A 23329-nucleotide genomic window follows, 5' to 3' on the forward strand; every position below is an offset into this window, starting at 1 on the left:
AGGTGTGCTGTGTCTTCAAGCAGGTCTGGAGTCAAGGAGTATCAGGATAACAAGGCTCATGGGCAGTTAGGCCACACACCACACCCCCAATCATTTGCTTTTTGACTACCTGGTTTTGACCTTTTACTATAGGGGAGCCTGATAACCAGTGACTCACCCATGGTAAACTCATGGTAAATGGACGGCACACGTTTACTGCCAGTGTGCATCTTTTAAGATAAGGCTGCTATGACACAGCAAGAATAAGGGGCACTGGACTGGTTACACGTGATCACGTTTGCACACACATGTGTACATGTGTGAGGGCTGTGCGTGAGAGACTCCTGTCGTGTGACACCCAGTAACTTCGCACATGTAGCCTGGCACAAAGGGGACTCTGCAGGACTGGATATTAACCTCATAATGTTAGTGCACACTCATCGGGATAGTCAGTGTGGTTATACTAAGTGCTTTATTGAAAGAATAATGTTGACAGTGATTTTTGATCAAAAGGTTTATGCTTTATTAACATTAATAAGTGCAATTACCCATGATTATTTTTGATTATTGCATTTCTCCTCAAATTATGATATTTTGACATGTAGTTTGTTGGTCTGGGCCACATTAGGAGGTCAGAGGTGATTTGGTGACTATGCAATGTCATCACAAAGAAAGTATTTTTATTAGCCTCATGTATATTTGTAAATGACTGCATAGTACTGAATAGTGTATGTGTAATAAATATACTTTCCTTTTTCAAAAGAAAAGCAATCACTGGACAATCATTTAATAAGTGTTATTGTTGCATGCCAGCACATGGTGATTACGAGCCCACATCATCTCCCTTGACTAGGCTGGGACTGCTCTGCTCTGCTATCTTAAGAAAGTCAAGCGCTACAATGGAGTGTTTGGTTCCAGGTGGAGGATAAATGTGGACCCATTACTTGTGCAGGCCACACATGTGATGGCCCGTTTCCTTATAGTGTACCTCTTGTGCCAAGCAGCTGGAAAGAGGTCTCATTACAATGAAAAATCTGCTGTCGACATCTGTTATTGTATGTCATTGTGAGAGGAGATTTAAGTTAGCAGAACCTACATGCTTGCCACAGCAGATAAAGGCTAACTCAGTAAATGAGACAGCAGCTTGGAGAGCTGAAACCAACTATGACATGCTTAGTAAGCCAGACAAGGAGGACTAAAAGGTAAATGACTTCATAAAGAACGTTACTGTCATACTGGCAGCTCTGGTGATGGCCTCAAGTGCCCTGGTAATTACAGCAAACTTTGAGAGACAAATGAGGCATAAAAGAACTTCCTGGATTTCTTTCAAACATATAAGAGGAAGGAGGCTGACAATGTCCCTCTTATTGTATATATAGGGCCCGATTACAAGTTTGGTGGTCTGAAGACCACCAGGCTGATGGTGGCGGTCAGACCACTGTGGCTCTGGTGGTCCAACCAACACATTATAACCCTAGGGGTCTGACCGCTAAAGGACCGCCGTCTTTGATCTCGACGGGCTGATGGCAGTCTTGATTGTGATCAGCCAGGGCGGAGCTGAAGTCAGTGTCGCCCTACTAATTACAGCCATGTTCCCCACCAGCCTTTTCATGGCGGTTCAACTGTCAGGAAAAGGCTGACAGAGAATGTGAGAAAGTGCCTCTTTTTGACATGATTATCCCCCCCCCTTTTTGCCTGACGTTGAAGTGTTCTAGAAATTGTAGTGCCCAGGGCCCCTCCTAACCAGGTTCCCTGGGCCAGAGCTCATTCCTTAAATCAGTTGTGATGCCTTGGCACAATTGGATACACTCTTTTTTTTTTATAAAGAATTTTTATTGATTTTTGCAAAAGAAAAAATAACCATGATACAAAGGTCATAACACGATGCCAACGGGCATCCAACATTGGTCGAACCTGTGATCCCAGATAGCACTAATATTAAAGATAACAGATAACATAGTATTCAGGAGCCTAGTGCGGCCTCCCATTTCCCCCATATCCTATTATATTTATTCGGACATCCTCTAGCCTCATATACAAGTTTTTCACTCTGCGCACACCAATCCACTCCCTGTCTCCATTTAGCCAACGATGGGGCATTCTTGGCCTTCCAGTTTGCCACTATGTCCCTCTTAGCCACTAAGCACGCCACCCCAAGGAAAATTCGATCTGGTCTCCTTAGCTCGATGTCACCCATGATCCCGAGGAGGAGGGGTAGAGGCTCTCTCTCTATATTCTCCTGCAACACCTCAGAAATCTCCCCCAGGACCGCTCCCCAATAGGCTACCATGGCCGGGCAGGTCCACACCATGTGGAAGAATGGATACACTCTTAACTGCCTCTTTAAGTTCCTAGTAAATGGGTGCCTCTGTACCCAGGGCATGGGGCTATAAGGGTAGACCCCTGAGGGCAGCAGCACTGATTGTGCGACCCTCTAAGGCCATGCATTCAGTTGCACCCAGCACTGCCACTGCAGGCAAAGTGTTCTGGTGCAAACCTAAAACTCAAACTTGTCATGGCACACTGTCTGTGGGCCTGTCCCTCATACACTGCATTTACGATTGGTAAGACACCCCTCTAGCAGGCCTTATAGCTTAAAGCAGGGTGCTCCATATTATATGTGAGGGCATAGATGCGTGAGCACAATGCCCCCACTGTGTCCTTGTCAAACCTGGAACATAGTGAGGGAACAGAGCAGCAATTTTTTAAAGCATTTGCTGGACACTTGTCAGCACGAGTTTTCCAGCTACATGGTGGCCACTCTGAACCCTGGGTTGTTTGGTATCAAACGACTCAGAATGATAAATCCAAACTGCTGCAGTCTTGGATTTAAGCTTAAGTATACCCAGGGGTCACGTTAGAGATGCCCCCTGCAAAAGCTAGCTATCCTGGCATGGTTACTGACTGGTCCAATCCAGCTGCCACCTCCAGACTGCCAATATACAAACCTTGGGGGAGAGCCCTGCCTCTCCAGTTTGTAAGACAATGCCCTTTCTGGGTGGAGGAGATAACACCCCCTCCCTCATGAATGTGCACTGTCTTGGCTGTGAACTTCAAAGGGCTTACCACCCTTGAAACTCGACCCCCAAGCCTGCTGCTAGCAGCAGCTGGCATCCCCTTTTGTAATCTCCCACTTTTGGCAGGAGCAAAGGGCACCTAAAAAGGGTAGGAGGAAAGGCCTCACCTGGCATGCACCACCCCTAACATGTTGCCTGCGAGGTGGACTCTCTTTTTCATTTTCCTCCAACTTGAATGGAGAGAAAGTAGCCAATTAGGTTTAGGGCAGTGACCTTATAGTGGGTGTAGTCACCCAAAGGTAAGGGTCCTATTGGACCAGATTTGAAAGGACAAAGAAGTCTAGCCCAAAGAAGATCCAAGGCGCGACAACTGTGGGCCTGATGCACAAGAAAAAGGCACCAAACCCTGCCTGCGGCACCCACGACCTGACAATCGCCGCTGTGGAGGAGCTGGACACTGGAATGACCTCAAGAAACCCAGAGGACCTCCAGGCTTCACAAATCACCCAGGATCTCCCTTCTGAGTGGAGGTACCACTCTGCAACTATCAAAGAACCAACAAGCCAGTGAGGGTCACTTCACTGACCAGCCGATATCTCCCGAACAAGAAGTTGCAGCCAAACCTGATGACACACCAATGACCGCCAGGACAAACCCTACAAGTATGCTAAGTTTTGTGGCACTGTGCCCTCTGGTGGCGGGACCATACCAATACCCTGGGTGCTGGTCAGGTGACATCAGGCAACCAGAAAACCAGCTCCCCCAGAGCTGGAAAAGGATCAAGAGGAAGTCCCAGTCAAGGGACTTCAGGAACACCTGGACCTCCTGCTAGAGTGCCCATGTTGTCCTGTAAGCTGCCCTCAAAGAGACCTACCTACAGCTCCAAGGGACTCCGCTGCGCACAGCTCCTGGATCAACAACTCGCCCTGCACCCGGCCACCCAGCCTCCTGCAACAAGAAACCAGCAGTGCCCCCAGGGTCTTACACCCCTTGTGACCTCAACACCTCAAGGGGTTGCAACTGAATGCATGGCCCTAGAGGGTGGCACAATCAGTGCTGCTGCACCACCTTTAAATCTGCAAGAATCACCCTTTTCCAAGTGGTCCCCCTGAGTGGTCCTGTACCTGCTTCAAGAGACTTTCCAACATTGCTCCCGCCGGAAGCCTCTCCAGTTGGCACAGTGTGCCCACCGCCGACCTCGACCAACCTGCAAAAGCAGAACCTAGTAGCATCAATGTGGCATTTTATATGCATTTTTAGGGTGACTGGTTATTGATTCCTATGCTGCATAATTAAGCACAGAAAGACTGCATTTATTAAAACTTCAAAAAATCATAACTCAAAAAGTACTTAACCAATTTTTATAATCTTGGTCCTAAAATGTATATACAAAATTTGAAGTATTTTTATAAATTGGTATCAAGTTATTCCTCCTATGAATGTATGAGATGCATGATTGATATTGTGAGTACAACAAATGCTTTGCACCTCCCTAAGATTAGCCTAACTGCTCGACCAAGCTACCTCAAAAATTAGAGCATTAGGTCATCTAGTTTTTGCCTTTGGAAACCAATCTGTGGTCGCCTGGACCTCCTACACAGTGTAGCTAATTTTGTATACTACATAGAGGGCTAGCCTCCTACAGAGAACAAGTGCTAAGAGCCCCCTTCCCCAGCACTGCCAGAATGTGCATAGTCTGGCCAGCAGACAGTGCGCATTCCGAGGGTGCAGGTCGGACCCCCTCTGCAACAGCATTAAACTCAGCTCCATGTGGTGCCGAGTACAATGCCACCGCACGTTTTCCACTGGACTGACCAGCGGAAACCTGGGCTGGTCAGCCCAGTGAAAAACTTGTAATAGGGCAGGTGTTTCGACCGTCAGGTCCGCAGAAGTCTCCTCACCATTGGTCTAGCGGTCAAGTTTTCCGACCGCTAAACTCTTAATCAGGCCCATAGTATTATTCATATGATGACAAGAGCAGTGACATTGGCCAAGCAGTCTTTTGCTAACTGGATAACTGGCTCTGTGGAGAAGACTGGGAAAAATGTAAGCCACTATCTTGAGTCGTCAGGTGATTTCTTGTGGATGACATCAAGAAAACTGTCAACAGCAACTGTAAATCTTTGAGCTTTCTTCAGGGGTCATTTGTATTTTTTGTGAAAGCAGAACAGTGGCTGAAAATGTCTTTTTAAGCCTGGCATTAGCTGAATTATATGAATAATATACTTACTTATAGGGGCTTTCAGCCAGCCCTCTTCGTCCATTGGTCTGTTATTGTATAATTCACATTGGAGGAGTGAGTTAGCTCACTTCAGCCATTGGCTAACTTCACTGTGAGTGGCAGCATTCTACCCTTCTACAAGACGCACAACAACCCACACAGTAGTTCCCTGTAGTGTTGAGTACTATGGCAATGTGTGTTTGTACAGACCAAAATATATTTTAGTTTTTAGCCATTTATTTGTTTTTTTAGATTGACATGTGCCTGCAGCTTCCCCAACAATAAGGATTTGCAAAAAGCATGCCAAAACAAGCATTGGCATAGTCAAAAGGTTGGCATCCAACACCAAACTTATAAGCTTTACCAATGCTTGTTTAAGTATAATATCATAAGGAGTGGCCAGGGCTTTAAGTGGACTGGGTCCCTCCAGGTCTCAGATATGGTATTAATTAAAAATAGACTTTGAGCCGGGTCCCTATATTTATGTCCTTAACTTTACCAGCAGAAACACTGAACTATTGCAAAACAATTAATGTTAAACGTTATACTAATCCATGTCAGTGGTTTAGTTCCTGATTATATTTCACATGATTAACACTCTTAGGGAATGTAAGTTCAAATAGGTTATTTCCAGGATACTGTGTTTCTGTATTATTTTCACACTTGTATAGTACATACTTTGAACTGAGTCGTCGCCGGGTGTTAATAACAAGCCGCAATTGAGAGCTCTGGAGTTGCAGCTGAAGCCAGTGTGAGTTTCTCACAGTGCCTGTCAGTGGGTCAAAAAAGTGTTCCAATACATATTTATCCAGTCTTGACCCATTTCAAGAGTGCGCAGAGCAATGGTCACATATGCCTGCAGTTGTCAAATTACTGAAAATGTGGGAGTAATTGAAATTGGAGTGCTTACAGGTGAGTGGGTCTGTTGTGTGAATGGGGTTGCTGAAGTGAAGGAAATGAATGGAAATGCATTCAGCGGAGAGTGAAAAGAGGATGCTAAATAGGAGAGAGATGAGGTGTAAGATATGCAGATGGATGACATGTGGTGAGAAAAATGGTGTGCATGCCTAGTATAGAGTGAATGTTATGGGAGTGATTCAGACTGTGAAGACCAGTACACAGCCTCAAGTTTACATTTTCAATAATATTTACAGAAAAATCATTTTTGTTACTCATTTATCTTAAACAGCTAACAACCATTGAACAAGGCCAGTAGTCATGACTGGTTTTAGGTGTATGAAAGTTGTAAATTGGTCAGGGGGCACACTAAGGCAATCACAGATATTTCGGGGTATATTTACATGGAGCTTGCTCTGCCGTTGCATCCTATGTTTTGATGCACTAGTGGCTCAGGCAATAAGTCATATCTACAAGGTGATGCATTTGGGCCAGTGCATCAGTTTTCCTATGGATACGTCAGAAAAAACCTGTGCTACAACCGGCTGCGTCATGCAGATTATAATATATGTGAAGTAGGCGTTCCCTTTTGTAATCCATGAGAAACTGACTAATCGGTATCTAGAAGTCTGGCAATGTGTGACACATCTTTCCGATGCGTTGCGCTAAGCCTGGAATGTGTCAGAATTCCTGTGCCATGTTCTTAGGAACTGACGCAGTGGCTGAGCTATAGAAAAGTGACCAGCTGAAGTCACTTTATACTTCACAATTAATGTCAATATCACAATTTATCTATGGTTAGTAGCCTATACATGTCCTAATGTACTCACTGTACCTCTAGAGCAGCATGGGGCCATTGGTCTTCATTTATAATTAACTACAGCAGCATAGGTTTGTGATGCAGTGTACAGCATGTAAGGGATAGGTCAGAACTGCCACGTATCCACAGAGGCATGGCTCCACAAGTCCACCCAAGCCTACTATCAAGCTCAAAAGGTAGGTACACATAGGGTAGGCGAGGTGGGATATGTGCCATCACTTCACATCACTTACATGTATTCACTCACAATATACTGTCACCGAACGTGTCACATCTACTTAGGTTCAGTGTTACACATGAATAGTCTATGGCCAGTGTTATGTCACACATAGGCATGCTGTAGATGTGTCTACTATTCATCCAGGCCCAATAAAGTGTGTCAAAGGTGAGTATTGCTCCATGTAATGTACTTATAAATTAGTTCCACACAATAGGCCAGGTGCGTCACTCTGAACTACCGCATTGCCTCTTTTGTGTGATGCATTGCTGAATTTGCCCCTGTCATAAGCTCAAACATAGCCGTACGTCACTTTTGGCTCTGTTGCGTTGCACCTACCTTCCCATTGATGCATCAGTTTTACTGACACACAATGGGAGCTTGTGTTACGTTGTGCCGTCTTTTAGATATGGCTCACCCATAATGTTACAAAATGTCATAGTGGAGTGCAAGTGTAACTGACTCATCGCTGCCTTAGCGCACCGATGCATCATTTTTTGTAAATATGTCCCTTAGTTTACATGTCAAAGCCATGCCCTTAATTATATAGGGCACGCCCCCTTTAAAGACCCCTTTTCTCACCCCACTTAACTCCTTGGGTGCCATGGATGTAATGGTTATGTCCTCACTGCAGCGCTGCTGTGCAGAGGACGTGACCATTACGTCCTGCACCCCTCCCAAAGGGAGCGCTAGCGTTCCCCCGCAGGCCACCCACCCACACCCCCGGGCAGGGATGGCCCTGCCACCCTGAAGCCCCCAGTGACATCTGATGACACCCCCATCGTGGTGGAAGCATGGCTTCCACTGCGACCTGAGGAGAAACTGATTAGTTTCTCCTTGGACGGGGGAAGGGGCAGGTCGGAGAGGCATGAGTGGAAAGGAAAGGCTTTTCCTTTCCTTTCATGTCTCTCTGAGGATTCCTTCAGCACAATTGAATAGACTTTACGTAAACAAATAAGGGGAGCGGCCCCTTGGGCAAGGGTTGCTGCCCAAGGCAGGCATTTTTTCCTAGGCCGTTTCTGCCCCCTTGGGAGCAGATCGGCCTATTTTAATTAGGCTGATCTGCCTCCAAGTGGGGCAGAATCCTCTAGGCACCGGTGATAATTTTTGTTTTGTTTTTTACTGTCGGGGAGCAGCCCCTTAGACAAGACTCGCTCCCTTGGGGACCAATGTTATTTTAGCCCATTTCTGCCCCCGTTGGGGGGCAGATTGGGCTATTTTTATTAGGTCAATCTTCCCCCAAGGGGGGCAGAAACCACTAGACACCAGGAATTTTCTTTAAAAATTATTTTAGATAAGGGGAGTGGCCCCTTGGGCAAGGGCTGTTCCCCATGGGGGCATATTATTTTAGGCCATTTCTATCAGGCCCATCTGCCCTCAAGGGGGCAGAAATCACTTAGGCACCAGGGATTGTTGTGTGTGTGTTTTGTTTGGGGGCAGGTGGCCCCTCGGGCAAGGGTTGCTCCACGTGGTGGCACATTACTGATGGCCATTTCTGCCCCCATGGGGGCAGATCAGCCTATTTCTGTAAGCCCAAGGGGGGCTGAAAGCCCACTAGACATCAAGAAAGATTTTTTTTTTTTAAAGAGGGTGAGCGTTTGGCTATACCCACACCCCAATCCACTCCTGGGGGAGAGAGGGTGGCAGAAAGCCTACTAGATGCCAGGGAATTAAAAAAAATAGAGGGGTGGGGGTTGCCAACCAGTATGGGCATGGTTTTGCCCCCCCACCCCAACTGAAGGGGGGGTAACAGTCTTTCAACCCCCCGCAAACTAAAGAATCTTATCCCAACGACAAGCAAGAGGACATCTGATTATTTTGGGTTTTGATTTTACTTTTGGGCCAAGAGAACTTGGCTAACTCTCAATGTCATCCCACTTGGAATGGTGAGCAGCTGCACTTTTTGGACTTTGGTATGCTGCCACTTAGAAAAATCTACCAGACCTAGACACATCTGAAAACTAAGCATCTGGGTGAGTCCAGGGTGGTGTGCTTCACATGCACCCCACACCGTTTTCTTACCCACAATGCCATAAAAACCTCCATGCTTGCTTGAAATCACACATTTGCACTACATTTATGTGATGGAACCTTCCGGAATCTGCAGGAATCCACAAAATTCCTACCACACAGCAATGTTGCATCTATACAGATAGAAAGTCTGCCCCACTTGGCAGCCTAAAAATATTTTTTTCCAAGCTGCCCTTTTGAAGCTTCCCTCTCAATTTCGACATGTTTTTGGCCTTTCCCTGTCACAGGCACTTGGCCCACCTACACAAGTGAGGTATCATTTTTATAGGGAAACTGAGGGGAATGTTGGGTAGTAGAAAATGTGTGCTGGTGCAGTGATCCCACACAGATATGTGAGGAAATTTTGATCTTTTTTAGCTAAATTTGAGGTTTGCTGAGGATTCTGGGTAAGAAAACCCTTGGGGATCCACGTACGTCACACCTCCCTGTACTCCCTTGGATGTCAAGTCTTCAGAAATGTCTGGGTTTGGTAAGTTTTCCTAGATGGCTGCTGAACCCAGAACCAAAAACTCAGGGGAACCCCTTGCAAAAACCAGTAGTTTTGTAATAGATAATTTTGATGTGCCCATGTTGTGTTTTTGACCCTTCCCTGTGTGGGCACTAGGCCTACCCACACAAATGACGTACCTTTTGTATTGGGAGATGTGGAGGAATGCTGGGTAGAAGGAAATTTGTGGCACCCTTCAGATTCAAGAACTTTGTAGCACCGAAATGTTAGGAAAAAGTGTATTTTAGCCACATTTTGAGGTTTGCAAAGGATTCTGGGTAACAGAATCCAGTGAGAGCGCCGCAAGTCACCCCATCCTGGATTCCCCTAGGTGTCTTGTTTTCAAAAATAGACAGGTTTCCCTAAGTGCCCGATGAGCTAGAGGCTAAATCCACAGTTAGGCACTTTGCAAAAAACACATCAGTTTTCATTAGAAAAATGTTATGTGTCCAAGTTGTGTTTTGGGACATTTCATGTCGCGGGCACTAGACCTGCCCACACAAGTGAGGTACCATTTTTATTGGCAGACTAGGGGGAATGCTGGGTGGAAGGAAATTTGTGGCCCTTTCAGATTCCAGAACTTTTCATCACTGAAATGTGAGGAAAAAGTGTTTTTGGTCAAATGTTGAGGTTTGCAAAGGATTCTGGGTAATAGAACCTGGTGAGAGCACCACAAGTCGCCCCATCCTGGGTTCCCGTAGGTGTCTAATTGTGAAAAATGCACAGGTTTGGTAGTTTTTCTTAGGTGGGGGCTGAGGTAGAAGCCAAAATCCACAGCTAGGCACCTTCCAAAAAACACATCAGTTCTCAATGTAAACATTTGATTTGTCCCTGTTGCGTTTTGGTGCGTTTCCTGTCACGGACACTAGGCCTACCAACACATGTGAAGTACCGTTTATATATGGAGGCTTGGGGGAATGCTGGGTGGAAGGAAGTTTGTGGCTCCTCTCAGATTCCAGATCTTTGTAGCACCGAAATGTGAGGGAAAAGTGTTTTTTTGTGCAAATTTTGAGGTTTGCAAAGGATTCTGGGTCCAGAACCTGGTGAGAGCCTCACACGTCACCCCATTCTAAATTTCTTTGGGTGTCTAGTTTTTAAAAATGCACAGGTCTGCAAGGTTTCCCTAGGTGCCGACTGAGCTAGAGGCTTTAATCCACAGCTAGGCACTTTTCAAAAATCAATTCAGTATTCAATGTAAAAATGTGATGTGTCCATGTTGCGTTTTCTGTTGCAGGCACTAAGCCTACACACACACGAGAGATACCATTTTTATTTGGAGACTTGCGGGAACACAGAATAGAAGAACAAGTGTCATTGCCCCTTGTCTTTCTCTACATTTTTTCCTTCCAAATGTAAGACAGTGTGTAAAAAAGAATTCTATTTGAGAAATGCCCTGTAATTCACATGCTAGTATGGGGATCCCAGAATTCAGAGATGGGCAAATAACCACTGCTTCTCAGCACCTTATCCTGTTCCCATTTTGGAAATACAAAGGTTTCCTTGATACCTATTTTCCACTCTTTATATTTCACCAAATGAATTGCTGTATACCATAAAAACCCATTGCAAGGTGTAGCTCATTTATTGGCTCTGGGTACCAAGGATTCTTGATGAACCTACAAACCATATATATCCCCAGACCCAGGAGAGTCCAGCAGATGTAACAATATATTGCTTTAAAAAATGTGTGATAGCTGGAAAAAGTTAGCGAAAAAAACATGGACAGAAATTGCTGTTTTTTTCAACTCAATTTCAATATTTTTTTATTTCAGCAGTTACTTTCTGTTGGAAAACCTTGAGGGATCTATACAAATAACCCCTTGCTGAATTCAGAATTTTGCCTACAGAAATGTTCAGTTGTCCGGGATCTTCCATTGATTTCATACTCATTTCTGTCACTAACTGGAAGGAAGTTGAAAGCACAAAAATAGTAAAAATGGGGTACCCCCAGTAAAATGCCAAAATTGTGTTGAAAAAAGTGGTTTTCAGATTCAAGTCTGCCTGTTCCTGAAAGCTGGGAAGATGTTGTTTTTAGCAACGCAAACCCTTTGTTGATGCCATGTTGAGGGAAAAAACCACATGCTTTCACCTGCAGCACTTTTTCCCCGTTTTTCTGAACAAAACGAAATGTTAGCTGTTTTTGGCTGATTTCTTGGTCTCCTGCAGGGGAACCCACAAACTCTGGGTACCTTAGAATCCCTAGGATGTTGGAAACAAAAGGACGCAACTTTGTGGATAAAAAGTAATGAGGGCCTAATCATCGAAAAACAGGCTTGGCACAGGAAGGGGAACGGCCTGGCAAGGAAGGGGTTAAAGCCATGTGGGTAAGAGTGTAATCCTGAGCCTCGTGCGATAGCAGGACGTTATTTCCAGCCAACCCGTTGCTTATTAGTGATCAATTTTTAACCTAGCATCGACTTTTGAACATGCTGCTCTGCCAGCAAAGCTTATCTCTAGACTCCCAGACAGGAAAGGTGAGGGCAGGGACGGCAGTTCACTGAAACCCCAGGTGTTTCGAGATGACGTTATAGATATCGACCCCGCCTCCAGTGATACCAGACATCTTAACTCTTCATCCGCACGTAGCTGTTGCGGGGCAACGGAAAAGACAAGGCGTGGATCAGTTTACTTTCCGCTCTTTCTGCTGGCTTTAGGTTTCATGTTTTATCGGAAGGTTAATTAAAACATGCAGAGGTTACCAAAATAACAGAATTAAATATATTCAAGTTTGCAACAAACATGTGGGACCCGTCCTTTAGTTAGAATAGTTCACGAAGTAGCTATTCAAGGGTTCACAGACAGTACTTAGCTAAAACTGTGAATAATTTTAAATTGGTCAAACTTCCTGGCAGCGGCAGAAAGCAGAATCAAGCTAGCCTATTTTATGAAGCCTTCTTGGCCCCTGAGACCACTGGTAGGTAAAACGGACAGTGCCAGGGGCTCGACAGGGTAAGTGCGGGATTAGAAGCCGATACCTCCTGGCTTCCTGGAGCTTCCACCCATGAGTAAGGTAACTGAAGGGAATGCTTCTGCACTTCAAGGAAGATGAGAATACAATGGGGCCCACAGGGGAGTCCCATGCACTTATGACCAGACAGTCCACAAATGAACTGACCATGAGTACAAGAGTTAGCATGCTCCCCTCTGGGATTTTATGCACATTTTGTGATCTGAATTACACTCAGCCCTTTCAAAACTGTGAGGTCACTTAACAAAAAGTGCCCTGACCTGGAGTAAGTTGAGTGAGAGTGCTTCACAAAGAGACCTTTACCTGCTACTCGTTTTTCATGGAGTACCTCCCCATTAGGAGCTGACAGAATCTCTTACAAACAGCACCAGGAGTGTCACTTTACCGCTTTACTTAAAGCAGTATCCACACCCTGAGCTCCAGGAGCTATGCTTTAGTACAAGGGGCATGATGGGGCATGCTTCTTTATGAGCTGTGGTAGCTACTACTCAGACCCACACAGGGAGTTGTGGGACCTGCCCCTTAGTGAAACCTACTGGAATTATGTTGCAGTGAAAGGCAAAACATATGTAGTATAGTTTACTAATTTAAGTGGCAAGGGACAATATGAAGCATATTATGAAGCTAAATACAAAACATGCACCATGTCTCGTGGCATTATAATCCAGCTATTTTGACATTTTTACACAGCAATAAAGGGATGAAAGAGTTACAAATAATACATATGTTTCATAAAAAATATAAAAATATAAATATCCAGTAGGCGCAACAGAAAAAGTTTTTCCACCAATAATCATTTTGTTGTGGATGTAAGTAAGGGACTGTTATTAGCGCTGGTACTTCTAGCTCCTTGCGTAAAATAGATAGTTTAGAACATACAATGCTGCACTCAGCAGAAAACAAGCCTGTAAGTGAAGACTTGTTATGATAAAAGAAGTGCTTTTTCATCTGCATATACCAGTTAATTTCCAAACTGTGTCTTTTGTCTTGAGTACAGGCTTACCCTGTATCACCATAAGACCTCTAGAAATACATATTTCCATTATAATACAGATCTACATAAAAATATTGTACATTCATCTGTTTTACTCAGGTTTCTCACAGAGTGGCTCTTGAGGAATAAAAGCATTGGCCTTGAGGATACAGTACATGTCTGGCAATCATCTAAAGTTTTAATGCTCTCTTGAAATAACTTCTGCTTGGATAATAATGTCTGAGATGTAAGGACCAATTCGTGTGAATAGGGAGACAAAACATTTTCTTAACGAGGAAGCTGTATTGTCTAACCTGGTTAACTTACATTTAAGTAAGTAAGGTTTTCGTTTGCTGATGCAAACAACAACTCTGATCCCAACGCCAATTAGGGACGTTTAGACTTTATGAGCAAAATGTTCACCTTCTCAAATCCCTGAATGATGAACAGACTAACAAAAACAGAAGTGTGGTCCCCAATTGACTCGTTTTCAGGTAATGCTCTACTCGGAACTAATATCCTTTTCAGCAGCTGCACCAAAAATCTGAAACACCATCTCACCAGTACCACGAGCAACAATCTTTACAAGGCCTTTAAGAATGGTATGATCTTGTATTCAACAAAGAGAGCATTTTCCTGCTAGGAAGTATAGAAGAAGCATCAATTAACATTATCTTGAGGAACATGTCATTAGAACAATATGATAACCTGATGTGCAAATCCTTTTCTTAAGTCTTTCTACCTTTCTTCACTTTCTACCTAGACTATCTGGAAAGATACCCAAAGTTTCTGTACATATTTCTGTAGATATTAACATGTTCTTGATTTTACTCATATTGCTTTCTATTATACGGGACAATTTGTTTATATTAGTTATAATGGTGATATGTATGTCTGTCTTCTTCTTTGTAAAGCACTCAGTTGTTGTGATTGGCATGGTCTGTGCTATGTAGAATTTACTTTCTCAACATACATCTAATCCTGGGTAGAAGAACACCAAAACCTCACCATCATTGTGAAGCTAGCTTCATCTTGGGATCCATTCCCTTAAGGGCATATCTTCCAACAAACATTAGGGGTAATGAATTCCTACCACAGTTACAAGGGAATTGAAGGGGATGGAACTCTTGTGGCAGAGCCCCAGCCCTACTAATGTTGACCCTGTTCATAGTATGTGGAATCAACCCCACAGTGCGTCATCGTCACCTGTCTATGATAAAGTTATAGTTACCCAAACTGGGGACCATATTTATACTTTTTTAGTGCTGCATTTGCGTTGTTTTTTGACGCAAAATCGGTGCAAACTTAGGCCCATACTTATACTTTTTGACACAGAACTGCACCGACGCAGTTTTGCATAAAAAATATTACTGCCGGCTAACGCCATTTCTTTGAGCCGTGCAGGCGTCAAATTTATACTTTGACACACGGCGGCGCAAACCACAGGTGTGAGTCTTTTTTTTTTACTCAAACCAATGCATCATGTCGTAAAGGAAAATGACGTTAACGCAGCGAAAATGACTGTGAGCCGGTTTACGACGTCGCAAACCAGATACGCACCACAATTGCGTCAAAAAGCAGCGCAAACACTGCAAAATGTGCTAAGGAGGTCCAAAATGGATCCCAGTTGCTTGCACAGACCTCAGGAAGATGACAACAGACCAGGAACCAGCCAGGAGGACCCACACAAGGCCCAGGACAGGGAGAAGAAGAAAAGAAAGTGTCGCTTCAGTGCAGAGGAGCAGGAAATTCTGGTTAAAGAGGTGACAGAACACCAGCACCAACTGTTTGTCACCTCAAAGTTGCCAATCAGTAGGAGAGAGGCAATATGGCAACAAATTGTTGACAAGATCAACAGTGTGGCAGAAGTACGGAGAACAGTCATCGAGTGCAAGAAACGCTGGCATGACTACAAGCGCAGGACCCAGGAAAAGATGGCCAGGAACAGGAAGGCAGCACTGCAGACTGGAGGTGGGAGTCCAGCACTGCAGGAGGCCCTGGACCACATGGAGGAGATGCTGGCAGCCGTCATCCCAGAGGAGATCGTCACGGGGATTCAAGGACAGGACTGCGCAGACTACCAGGAGACAACACACATGCAGGGCAGGTCACAGGGGGAATTTAAATGCACAAATGTCAACTGTAAGCAGGGGGGGTGGACATACCTACTACACAATGCATGCAAGTCATTATATTCAGGGAGTGGAAAGGGTAAAGTGGCACAGCACAGGGGCATGGCCCATTCAGAGGAAACCTGGGGCACAATACTACACAACACCGACAACCTTTGCATGGGGGTATGCTGCAAAGGTAATGCCAGGCCAGTAGGGCAGGGCACAACGTAAAACTGGCAGCCCGTCATACGTCAGCCAGTATTCTCCCTACATTAACTAGGGCACAATTAACAACCTCTGGCCATACCTGCAAGTGGAATGTAACATTGACAACAGTTTCCACTACCACCCCTGCTGTGTGTGCAGGTCAAGTAGCTAATGGATGAAAGACACCCAAATTAGAGGGTTCAGGATGACAACGTTAACAATCCCCTGAAATCAATACAAATGTTCCAATCCTGTCAAATGTGATTGTTCAAAGTTGCTACAAACATCAGCCATTGTCATAAACATTAGGAGGTACACAGCACCAATGCCATACCCATGCTGCATATGCCAGGGTCCACCCTATGCCTGGGTCACAATGCAACATCCCAAGTGTCATACAGCTCAGACAACAGCATTTAGGGGGAGGACACATGTAACTGGTTACAGAAATACACCTGCACAGTCAGAGGAGGAAATGGAACACTGCTAGGACTATCAGTGCAATCCAATGTACCACACATTCCCCAACATCAGCAGTACACATTACCAATGCTGACATCCATATTGTGCCATAAGAATGCTATACATAGTATATGCTAGATCTCAACAACATATAGGTGGATGTGAAAGATCAGAGACTGGTGCAGTTCCATATTGTTAAGTTTGGTGCTAGTGCCATCAGAACACACACAGCCAGTGAAAGGCCTCACCATGAGAATGGAAGTAGACGGAGGGTTGAGTAGGACAAGAAGGTGGCAATTCACAATTTGGCCTGAACCAACACCTAGAGGATGTGATGCTGATAAGTCCACAAACTGACCACAATACATGTGACATGCAGGTGGGGCATAGGCCTGGGAGAATGCTAATATGAAAGACAGGAACAATGAACAGGAACCAAGATCACATTGTGAAAATATTCGGAAGGCAGGCATGTCACATTACAAATCCCACAACACAGACACACTAATTGTACCATATGTCATTGCAGAGGACGATGGCTCTCCTGCCGATATGCTTGTCCTGGACTACCCTGATGACATGGATGACGAGCTGACAAACATCAGCCAGCAGACCCTCCAAGATGTCCTTGGAACCCTCCAGACCCCACCTTCAGTCACAAGGAGGAGCCCCGAACTAGCAGCCATCACAGAGGACCCACCTACCACCCCAATTGTACGACCGGCCAGCTCCAACACAGCTGAGGATTCTGACGACACTGGCACCAGCTTTGAGCAAACTGTGGTTGGAGTACAGCGGGAGCTGGCCAAGGAGGTGCGGGTGGGGATGCAAACTATGGTAGACAGCCTAGAGGAGGTGCGTTCGTGCATGATGTCAACTGAAGAACAGGCAGCAGCTATGCAAGGGCGAACAACAATCTTGCAGGAACTTGAAAAAAGGTTGAAGGAAATCAGCACAGCTGTAATAGAGTTGACCCAACACCTACAACAACAATCCTGTCAACGCGTGCACGAATGCAATATTGAACCCCTCAGGGCCGACCTGGCTGCCTACCACTGCGATGTGACTGCTATTCTTAAGAACCAGCAGCTCCTCCTTGCTGCAGTACTGCCCTTAAGAGCCCCACAGTTGGCAGCTACCGGGAAGTCTGACTCCATGTCTTCAAACACTGAGATGTGTGTTGCCCCTTCACAACCACCGCCACCAAGGGCAGAGGAGACAACACACATATCAGAAGATGAAGACATGGAACAGATCACCTTCACCCGTAAGAGTACCCGGTAGCGTTAGTCCCTGCCACATGGCCACCTATTGCCAAGGTCCTGTGCTTTGTAACATGCCAGGCTTGCAACAACTGTACTCAAGCACTGTTCTTCAATCCACTGTTTATCTTGTCACCCTGCCCTGTGATTGTCTCTCACTACCTCATTGGCAAATCTTGTCCCTCTGCACTGTCTGACACTTCACCCCAGCATGTCCAATGACATGTCCTTTTGCACTTGCGTAGGATCACAATCGAAGATGTCACACTAATGGACTCACAATCATGGACAATGTACAAATAGCACTACAGCACTTTAAAATAAATAGCACTTACACAACAACTTTGTCTCTGTGTAATGTGACACATCAACCGTGATGGCCATCAGTGATGTTTACCTCAGGGCAATGATTATTGATTGTCAATACATCTGACCTGAACGAATCTTGGCTGATAACTATGCCCAGTGGTCTGGAATGTACGATCATCTGCCCTCCCTGAGGGTTCTTTCCTAGGAAAATAGAAACTATACATCATAATGCTGTGTTGGACAGAATAACGCTTCCTCAAGGGATATCTAAGCCAGAAAATAGTGCCTTCAATTTTTACTGAAAGTCAAAACTTACTTATGTGACATTTGCCCCAATTTGTAGCTAACACACAACATACAGCAAGAATGGATGTGTATGAGTTTCCATAGAAATAAGCCATCGGGCTGAACATTGTAACAAATGATAGGTGTGAGTTGTGTATACCATACTACATGAGAGCATACTACCACTCACCTTATAAGGAATCGGTTGGACATCAGGCTGCAGGCAGACTTAACACAGTGTCCCCAATACTAAATCTGTTAGCAAAGTATGTGACATTGAAAACATACATCACAAAATAACCACACTTTGGGATCCATAGTAACCGTGAGTGGTGGGTGCAATGGATGGCCGAATCTTAGCTAAGTAGCTTTGGTGTAGCTGCCAATGTAACAGCTCAGTTGGAATATGGTTGCAGCATGGGACACAAAAGCTAATACAAAAGAGACACTGTTCACTCATGGCAAGGCCCTGATCTACAAGCATTTGACACATACTGTAAAGGGTTACCTAGATATTTATTAAACAGTAAAAACAGAAGCTAAAACCAGGGGAAACACCTTACCTAACCTAAACTACTCTAACTACACATTACCCACAACTGTCCCTAACTAATCTGAGCTAAACTTACTTATCACTGTTAACGAAACGATCTAAACATCGACCACCAACCCCCCCTTATAAGACAGGACACATGGAGGACAACATATACTAACCTAAACACATAGTATTTTATATTAAACAAATATATATATATATTTTCTTGGATTTTTTTTTGTTTTAATTTCTTTTTTAAACACCAAAACCCCGACATCGTCCACCACCCACCCACCCACAAACATAATGAAAAACAGTTGTAAAAAGTATGATACCCCCACCCACTACTACTAACTAAACTAACAGCCTATACTAACCTAACACTAAGCCCACTAAACCCACTAATTTAAATAACCAGGAAAGAGGAGGGAGGGGAGGGAATCATGACTGAGTACAAGTCTACAAGTTGGCCCTCCGCAGGGTCTTTTGGATGGCAAGCACCCTTCGATTCACTTGTGCCACCTCCTGCTGCAGTCTGGTAATTTTACGTAAGACACGGTCCAAGTTCTGTTGCATCTGGTTAAAAGCTGCAGGGTCTATGACTGCAGCAGGGGTGGTCTGGGTGCCAGTGGAGGAAGTATGGGCCCTTGTCGGTGCCATGTCTGTAGGCTGAGGTGCAGGTGGTGCTGTGACAGGTCCTAGAGCTGTCGATGTTGATTGTCCGGCAAAGGTCCCTGCTAATGTTGGTGCCACCTGGGTGGTAGTGGTGGTGCTGGTGGCTGTGGTGGACACGGAAGGGCCCCCTTGGGCAAATGCCCTCCACACTCCGGAGGCTCTTTCATGGCGATAACGCCTTACCATGTTGCGGAACCCAGACTCCACATCCAGAATGTGGCAGTAACGCATTGCCCTGCGCTGAAACTCTTGAATCTGGATTGGAGTCATATTGGCAGCTGTTAAGACAAATAGAAAACCAAACATTAGGTACTTCATGGTGTGAAATGGCTCAAGTAAATCAGACAATACATCTAATGTACCTGAAACAGCCCATATCGTCATACAGATCACTGATTGTCCCTGAGGTAGTACATGCCAAGCCAGCCTACACATGTCCTATCATCAAACAGCACATCAAAACCCTAAAAGATGGGTAACAAATGGAATGACTTTGTCATCATTGTTCAGCCACTTGTCAGGTAAAAATCATGCTGCAAATCCTCCACCACTGACAGGACAACAAATTACTATGTTCTTGACGACAATCTAGGGCCACAAGATCTGCCAGTTGGAAATGGAATTGCCAGTATAGAATGCAGGTGCTAATCATGCGTGGGTATCCTAGGTTTGGACAAGTGATTTACAGATTTACATGTCTGTGCACTAAACTTGGATCATCAGTCCTAGGTACACTATTCACAACCCACCGCCTGTGCCTGGTGGGGGGGTGGACAAGCAAGTAATAATTTCTAACAACAAGGACACCCAGGAAGCTTTGGAAAGCTGTACATGGGTTTGGCCAGAACACCACAGGTAAGGAGGATGTCCAACTAGGATACACCCAAACCTTGGACAATCCCATCAACACTTATCTTTGGAAAATGCAGACCATTGTCAACATAATTTCCTACCAGTAACCCATTACTTACCTCAAACAGATAGATGCAAGCACACCTCTGGCCATGTGCTGCATGCATTCCTAGGCCATTGTACTCAAGTGCCTCATAGTCGTAGCACAACATGTGGAGCTACATGCTGCTAGGAAGTTAAACATTCAGTCAAACATGTTCATTAGTGAATAGGAAAGCTGAAGTCTGTGGGTAAGATTTTGGCATCCCTATTCTGGGAGAATCAGGGTCTGACTGGCTAACTAAATCACTAATATGGTCCACTGCTACATTTTCTGATTTCAAGTTTTATCCACATAACTCATCCCTATTCACATTGCCGTGCCTACAGGACTGACCTACAATCCCAAATTATGAGAATACGCTAATGATTGGCCATCTCAAAGATGGGGAAAAAATGATACTCCACTCAAGGAACAAAACAGATCATTGACCAGCGCATCACACCTTGCTATGTGTCCAACACACAGGAGTCAATCACACATCATCAGCAAACACAACACAGAACAGAAATATCAACAGTTACTGGAGATGTCTGGGTCCGCAAATCGAGCCACCTCTCCGATAGTGTAGAGTGCAGGTCCACCTGTAAGGCATGGGAGGGAGAAATGTGTTCAATGTCTGTGCACTGTACAACACTTCCTAATACAAATACTATGTGTAATATTAACTCAGAAAGTCAAGCCTCTCAGACATGATGATACTGCATCCTACATACCACTGCAAACATGTACAGACCCGGGGACTCCAGTGAGTGAGACACACATATCTGCACACATGCAATGGCCCTAACTATCATGTGGTGGCAAACATGCTCCTTCATTAGTTAGCAGACAAATTCATGGAGTGTATTCCTCTCATCATGTGTATCCATAAGAGACATGCAAAGCCACTTTCCGTGAGGACTGCAATACCAGCCACCCAGACATTGTGACTAAGAACAATTTAAGACACACAGGTACAATGTACAGAGGGCCAGGGACAGTTGTTAGCCCTCAATTTGTATCATTTTCTTCATTTGATGTGCCACAGCTATGGTAAGTTGCACCAACCATAGAGATATGAACCCATGTGCATACCTTTTGCCATCACTCCCTAATTTAAATGTGGCACTACAAACTCGAAATATCAGTCTAAGATGTTACCTGAGGTAAGCTATAACTTGTTAGGTATGTGTCAGAATCCAGTTCAGACATGTACCTGAAAACAATTGAGGGACACATTATTTCTTGAAAAAATCTGGATTTCCAAGATATGTTTCCTGATACACTCACAGACCATACATCAAACATATATTAGAGCCACATTGCCATCATCAATTGACGTAAAGGCAGCACTAATTTACAGGCTCCTGTTGTGTTTTGAAAGTTAGTCTAGCTGTTGCGTCAACAAATGACGGTAATGTGTAGGAAATATTGTATACCGCACAGGCAACTGTGGCCCATATTTATACAAATTTTGCACCGCATTTGTGCTGCTTTTTGACACAAAGGCGGCGCAAACTTACAAAATACAATTGTATTTTGTAAGTTTGCACCGCTCTTGCTTCAAAACAGGTCGCGATTGCGGTGCTAACAAAGTAGAAATATGGCCCTGTATGTTTCACTAGCATTTCACATGTTCAAAAACATTGCTGGCAGCATATGAACAAATCAGCTACTGTCACTACAGAGCATTTAAACATGCACATTACTCTGATTTGTACTCACCAACAGGACCACCAATCACAATCTCCAGGTGATCCAGCAGGTCTTGCTCCCTGGCAACAAGGTCAGCCCAGCTGTGCTTCAGCTGGTGGTCATTGCGCGGTGTGTTGTAGATTCTCTTGAGATGGTACAACACCTTTGCCCACCGGAGCCTCCTTGCCTCTGTGTGATAGCCTTGGATTACATGACCACCTGCCTCTATCATTAAGGGTAGGAGGTGGCACACAAGCTAAATAAACCCACCCAGCTCCTCCTCTCCCATCCTGCCAAGACGAGGCCTACCCAACATTCTTGCACAAAACAGAAAAAAAGGGAATAAAGGGGTACAGAGGAGAATAGAGGGAAAGTAGGACAGGGAAATGCAAAATAACTAAGAACACAGCCCAACTATACCCAAACCACCACTACCCACAACAGACTCCCAACACAACAAAGACAAATGTTGACACCACAAATGACCAAAAAACACTAAGACAGGACACCACAGACAGTTATGAAACTCAAAAAGACAGTTTTAAGACCACACTGGAGACAAAATCACAAAATGCACAGAGAGGCAAGTCTAAACACAGCCACGCAGTCAAGAAATATCACAGACTGCAAAGTGAAAGTGAAAGTACACCCACTGTACGAATTCTGTAAACAGGAAATCCTATTACATCACTTCCTGCCTCAAATGCGGTGCGTTTTTATTGTTATGCGTCAAAATATTATGATGCTTACAGTCTGAACGTCATTTTTTTTTAACGCACATGATTAGAAATAACCCTGTATCCATACTGTGAAATATGTTTCATACTTAACCAATTTCCGGGGGTAGAGTCTGGGAATTACCGCTCAGGGCCAATGGATGTTTCATTGCAATGTGCGTCATATTTCGGCGCATATGAGTCTTTTTTTATGCATATGCGTCAACATTTCTGTCATTAACTTGGTTTGGGTAATTTCTCATTTGTAATGGTACATGACAGTTGTGACAATACAGAGATAGGCTGATTGCACCCACATTGGGCATTACGGTGTATGGGCACATGTGACAGATCATACTACTGCGGACCATGATCCTCTACTTGCTGTACCGGATTTGCATTATTCATTGACGCAATAGATGGCCAAACGTGTGGGATACAATTATGTATTACCCAGTTTGGGCATGTTTTGCGTCAAGAGAGGATAGCAAGGCGACCCAACTCAATACAGTAACTCAATGTCTA

The sequence above is a fragment of the Pleurodeles waltl genome, chromosome 1_2 (assembly GCF_031143425.1).
Source record: "Pleurodeles waltl isolate 20211129_DDA chromosome 1_2, aPleWal1.hap1.20221129, whole genome shotgun sequence".
Classification (NCBI taxonomy): Eukaryota; Metazoa; Chordata; class Amphibia; order Caudata; family Salamandridae; genus Pleurodeles; species Pleurodeles waltl.